The sequence below is a fragment of the Chenopodium quinoa genome, unplaced genomic scaffold, assembly GCF_001683475.1.
Source record: "Chenopodium quinoa cultivar QQ74 unplaced genomic scaffold, ASM168347v1, whole genome shotgun sequence".
Classification (NCBI taxonomy): Eukaryota; Viridiplantae; Streptophyta; class Magnoliopsida; order Caryophyllales; family Amaranthaceae; genus Chenopodium; species Chenopodium quinoa.
In genome coordinates, this window is record NW_018744497.1 from 1,225,638 (window position 1) to 1,231,434 (window position 5,797).

General features: G+C 30.1%; 2 long non-coding RNA genes across 3 annotated transcripts; both read left to right on the forward strand.

Moving 5' to 3' along the window:
* Nucleotides 1-207: 207 nt before the first annotated feature.
* Nucleotides 208-1,422, forward strand: LOC110697716. Its single transcript, XR_002506548.1, has 3 exons — nt 208-736; nt 982-1,035; nt 1,136-1,422. It is a non-coding gene; the product is annotated as an uncharacterized LOC110697716 (long non-coding RNA).
* Nucleotides 1,423-3,389: 1,967 nt separating this feature from the next.
* Nucleotides 3,390-5,287, forward strand: LOC110697693. Of its 2 annotated transcripts, none has more exons than XR_002506540.1 (2): nt 3,390-3,624; nt 4,885-5,287. It is a non-coding gene; the product is annotated as an uncharacterized LOC110697693 (long non-coding RNA). The 2 variants fall into 2 exon arrangements; XR_002506539.1 differs by having other exon boundaries at nt 4,888-5,287.
* The last annotated feature ends 510 nt before the right edge of the window (nt 5,288-5,797 follow it).

Consider the following 5,797-nt stretch of genomic DNA (forward strand, 5'->3'; position numbering starts at 1 on the left):
CTCTTAAATGTGCACACCCCCCAAGCTAGTATCTTTATATTGAAAGGTTATCCTCGCTACAAGAAAAATGGCTTTGGGCGACGACTAGGTGTAGCTTGTGCGACAACTAATGACTTCGTAGCATTAAATGTATAGTTTGGGTGACAAATTATAACTCGGTACACAAAATCTAAGTATGGGCAACAACTTTTTTGTTTTGTCGCCCGAAGTTATATATTAGGCGACGAATTACACTTGAGTTTTCCAAAATTTTATATTGTGCTACGATGTCTCTTTATTCGTTGTCCATAACATTTATAAGGGCAACGAAATAGATCTTGTTGCCTAAAATAATGAAAAATAAAGCGCTGGGAATTTGTTACATACTTACATTGTATATTTCACCCAAAAAATTGAATTTCAAATAAACCGCCATTAAATTTCTATCACGCTTGTACCGCCACTACCCACATCTCATCCTTAATTGTTTTCAACTTTATCCCTACTCTTCCAGATTCTTATATTTTCATTCTCCTCCATCTAAAACTCGTTCCTCAACAAACTTATGGTTTCAATTATATATAAAAAAAAAATCTCCTTTTTTGTTTTCTTAATCACCCCGTTAGAATCTATTGCGCTTAGTATACTGCTTTTATCTCTACAGCGCTTGAATCGTATTAATTTGGGGGACGAAAAACGACATCAAATTGCAGCAATGATCAGATTTCATCACAAATGTAATTTGCTATATATGAAGGTGAGTGAGGATCTGGGTAATTTTTAGATTTGATAATAAACACTTGTTCAGGCCATAGATAATTTTTTAATAAATTAAGAATTTTCCGTATTGTTTGAATTGAATTTGATTTTAGATTAGAAAATTTTAGTCTTGTATATGTTTGTATCAATATTTGTTATGCTTGAGACTTTAATTAGGTTATAACTATGTATTATAACAGGTTTTTAGATACTTTATAATTTTTTTTTAATTATTGTTGTTAGAAGTACAACTTCAACCACTTTGATAATATTATCGCAAAAGACAAGGAAAATAAGGTAAATCTTTTCAAGCACTATTTTTTTCTTTTTGTTAATTATGATTTGTAAAACTTGTCACTTTTGATTACTTTATACTAATTGTTAATTTGTCATACAGGAGAGGAGACGAGTTGATTGTGATTGTTAGGCTTTACATAGCAGATCATAGATGAGTTATGAAGAGGTTGTAATTTTATATGATGTCTTTGTAATTGTTAATGGATCCTCAAAGATTACTGAATGTAGAATTCTTTTATGTTATTTTTCATAGTTAGGTAGGATGATTATCGATATTTGTAAAAAACCTTGTGTAAGTTGGATCATATTAAGAAATTCAGTTTTCATAGTATTTGTTATCGAGTTATCATGTAATCTATTTACAATAACTTTTAGCATTGTTTTCAATTGGGATATCAAGAACGAAATAGTTAACCAAATATGCAAATTATACAAAGTTTGATTAGTTAATTCCTTTATAAAACTCGTAGGTGTAATTTTATTAAAAATATACAAAAAAAAAGACAAAAATAAAAAAATAAAAAAAAATACTCGGGTGTAATGGGCAACAAAGAACATAACTCGTTGTACAAAACGTTATTGGGCGACAAAACAAATGTTGCACAAACAAAAATGATTTGGCCAATGTAGATGGATTGTGCGACATGTTTAGTTCGTTGTACAAAAGTGCAAAGGCAACAAAATATGGTAATGCCCAAACCTCGCATAAACGTTGCACAAAACTAGTTTTGGGCGACTAATCAAATTCTCGTTGCACAAAACAGCATGAGCGTCGACCCTTGTGCAATGACCCCACGACGAGTTTAAACTCGTTGCACTAAGGTTAGGCGACGAAATATGGATTTTGGGCAATGAATTTTTTTTGTCGCCCAAAATTATTTTTCTTGTAGTGTCTTGAGGAAAGACTAGGTCATACAAAGTCCATAGTGTTCAATGAATCCGTATAGTGGGATGAATATAATAATCATGCTTGTAAAGCTTTTATAAATAATTCAATAAATCCTCTTTAAATCAATAATTTCAATCTTAATAATAAAACAATTCAAAACTCCTTTTTATTTAATTCAACATGCTTTCAAAATCAAACCTTTTAAACATGATAAATAATTCAATTATTCAAAACATGATATTAAAAATCAATCCTTCAAATTTATTTATTAGAACCAATTCCTTTAAACATACTTTATTTCATAAATCATAATTCAAATCAATTTAATTCAATCACCAATAAAATCATAAAAACATGCTTATTCAATCCAATTAATTTCGAAGGTATCTAGCCACCTAAACGTACCTTGATCCTCGCTTAGCAAACACACAAAAAGGAACCTCAAGAACTCTTGTCAAAAACACCCTACAATTAAATATAACCTTAATCAATATAAGGTCATCAAATAATCACAACAACAAAAATAAAACCCCAATTATATGTACATGAACCTTATAAAATTCTTTTTCATAAACTTGAATAATAAACTATTTTATTTAATTAAAAAACGCAAAATGATTTTTTTATAAAACCATAGAATTAATTAGGAGAAGAGAAGAAAAAGTAGAAAACCGAAGAAGAAGGAAGAAGAAAGGGTCGGCAATCGGCAGTGGTGGTTTGTGGTGGTGGTTAGCGTAAGGAAGGGAGAAAAAGAGAGGAGAGAAATTAGAGAGAAAGAAGAGAGTTTTGGTGTGAGTTTTTAGCTATGATTCAAGGGTATTTATAGGCTAGCTCATGCAAGAATTATGGTAGGAAAATGTAGGAAGAATTATGGTAATTTTGGTTTAAGGAATTACTTAGAGAAGTGAGCTAAAGAATTATGGGAAGTTTATTTTTATGGTGATTAAGGAATAATTAATTATGGAAAGTATGTTGTCATGAAAAATAATATGGCAAATAGCTTTGCTTGGGGAATAATCAAGAATGGTTTAATGTAAATAAATAAGATGACTAAATCTTTATGAGATGAGAAATAAGAATTAAGGAAGATAATTAAAATACCAAAATAAATTGCTCAAAATCACCCCAAGGTGGTCGAAATTTTTGAGCTTTCCTAAGCTCAAATTTTCGGCCCTCTTGATTAGATTTTAGGAAGTTAATTTTCTAGATTTTAAGGATTAAAAATGATTATGTAAATAATATATTGTATAAAATAATTAATTAGAAAAATACCAATTATTCACTAAATAATTTAACTAAGAAAATCAGATTTTCTACACTTAGAAAATCCGAAAATGATAGCTAATTAATTAGGAATTTTCGGACCTCTTAATTAAATAATAAAATATAATTTTTCTTACTTAAAATATATATATATATATATATATAATTATGTGAGAACCATGTTGAATAATAGGAACTAGGAACTTATTTGAGCCGTCCATCGCGCTTCATCTGACGACCTGTAGTTCATCCGCTTCATTAAGGGTAATTTCGTAATTTCCGTCAGTGAATGACCTTCGTTCCAATTTTCTGTTTCCTTTTTTCTTTTTATCTCTCTTCTTGCGATTTATCTCTCCTGCGATTTTTTTTCTCTACTCCACTCTTATCAAATTCTTGATTTTGTTGTTCGATTTTCATTGCTAGTTATTTTTGGGCAAGTAAGCTGTTTAACTTTTTTTATCTTTTCTCTTTTGTTCAATTGCGGTTTGTATTTTTGTGATTTGATTAATTCGAATTTGAAATTAGGGATTTCGCTATATTTTGTTTGATTAATTTGTGTTTTGTCATTTTTCAATCAGATTAATGATTAAGTGTTTTTGTGTTTGTTTTATTATGATTCGAATTTTTTTATTAATTTGTTTGATTGAGGTTTATTGTTTTATCTACTTGAATGAGAGTTTTGTTTTTAAATTGTTTGATTTCTATAAATTATTGTACTGTTTGATTCTCTAAATTAGTGTATTGTTGTTGATTTGATAGTTTGTGTAATTAATCCAATTTGTGGTTGAAAATCCATAGAACCCTTTGCTTAGATATTGCCCTCACATTGCAATTCAAGTTTCTAAGTTGATATGCAATGAACAATGTTTTCAAGCTCTTTTGTTCCTTGTTGTAGATACAACTTTGTTTGCTGATTTTTGAGGAGGAAATGTTGATAAATTTTGTATCATCCCTTTGTATAAGCATGACTGTTTGTTGGATTTTAGGTAAAATCAAACATTTGGCAACTCGAAGTAATAATTAGCAGGATTTTTGCTAATGAGTGTACATATAGTATATAGTAAATTTGATTTACTTTTGAGATTTTTTGTATTTACTTTTAGGTAAAATCAAACATTTGGCAATTCGAATTTAATAATTAGCAGGATTTTTGCTAATGAGTGTACATATAGTATATAGTAAATTTGATTATTTGATTAGTCCCATTTTCACTTGAACTAAATACTGAATTTCACTTAGGTGAGGTAGCTGAAGCCTGAACAAAAGCCAAAGGTTGAGATGATATTTAACATTTACAGGCTATAATGTTAAATTCTTTGCCATACTCTCCCAAAAAAGTACTATGAACTATTGGGTATCACCATATGGCCCTGTGAATCCTTGTTTGGAGCTCTCCTTTTTTCCTCTGTCAGAAATTCACTTAAAATGTATGATGCAGACATGAAGTGTGTGCTATGTTACTAGATTGTTTAATGGTTTTCTGAACTAGCTGGTTATTTAGAATTTGCTTGTATCTCCTGAAACTAGTGGTTAGTTTTTGACTACTGATTTTGGTTATGATGATCAGTTGTTTCTCTGGATCATGTTTGTTGCAAAGTTACAACTCTTGTCATTGCGATATAAAATAGATTAGTGCATGCAATTTAAAATGATATGGTTGAAATGAGTATAATGAGGCAGGCTCCATATTTCTATAGCAGCAATGCATTCAAAGAGGGAGTGCAGAATTGTCTTGGGCGAGGCTTCACGTACCTGGCAGCTTATTTCACTCACCACGTCAATAATGTGGCCTTTCTTTTACCGTTAAGAAGCCTTTGCACGTTTTTCATACAAAGTGTCTTAGCTTCGGAGGGCACCCATAGCCCAAATCCTTCGCCAGAGATCACAAATAAGTGAATAACCCCTGCATTTTGCACCACTGCTTGATCAAAGTTTGTGGCATTGTATTCTAGCTATGATGCCACACTCAAAAATTATATTTTGAGCTGAAGTAATTAGGGTGGATTTTAAGTGGCTAATATTTTGAGCTATAAAACTTATGTATAAAACCTTTAAGCAGCTTAGTACATATACTTTATAGATTATTTTATTTACTTTTAAGATTGTTTAGTTTACTTTTAAGTAATTTTTCTCTACTACAAATGTAGCTCAATTGTTTATGTTGCTTTGCTTTACATGACTCATTTTCTCTATACAATAATTGGTATTTGGTACTACTTAAATAGACTGATAGCACTAACCTATTAGCTCTGGTAGAGCATTGTGCAAATGCACAAAGGATGTGGGCTCGAATCCCACGTAGATTCATTTGTATTTACTTTAAGAAGTATTTTATTTACTTCAAACTTATTTTGTATCTACTTTTATTACTTAGAAACTCAAGCTCACTTATCCAAGGATTAAAGGTATGACAGAACGTTTTATAATCTTATACTACGTATTTAAGCATTTATAGCAATTAGAGACTGTCAATAAGCATTTCTTCATAGTAATTTCCTGATTTTAGAAATAGAGAAGGTGAATTTCATTTCTATTTACTTTAATAAACATTTTATTTACTTTAACTCATTTTGTATCTACTTTTACTACTAGAAACTCAAGGTCATTTAT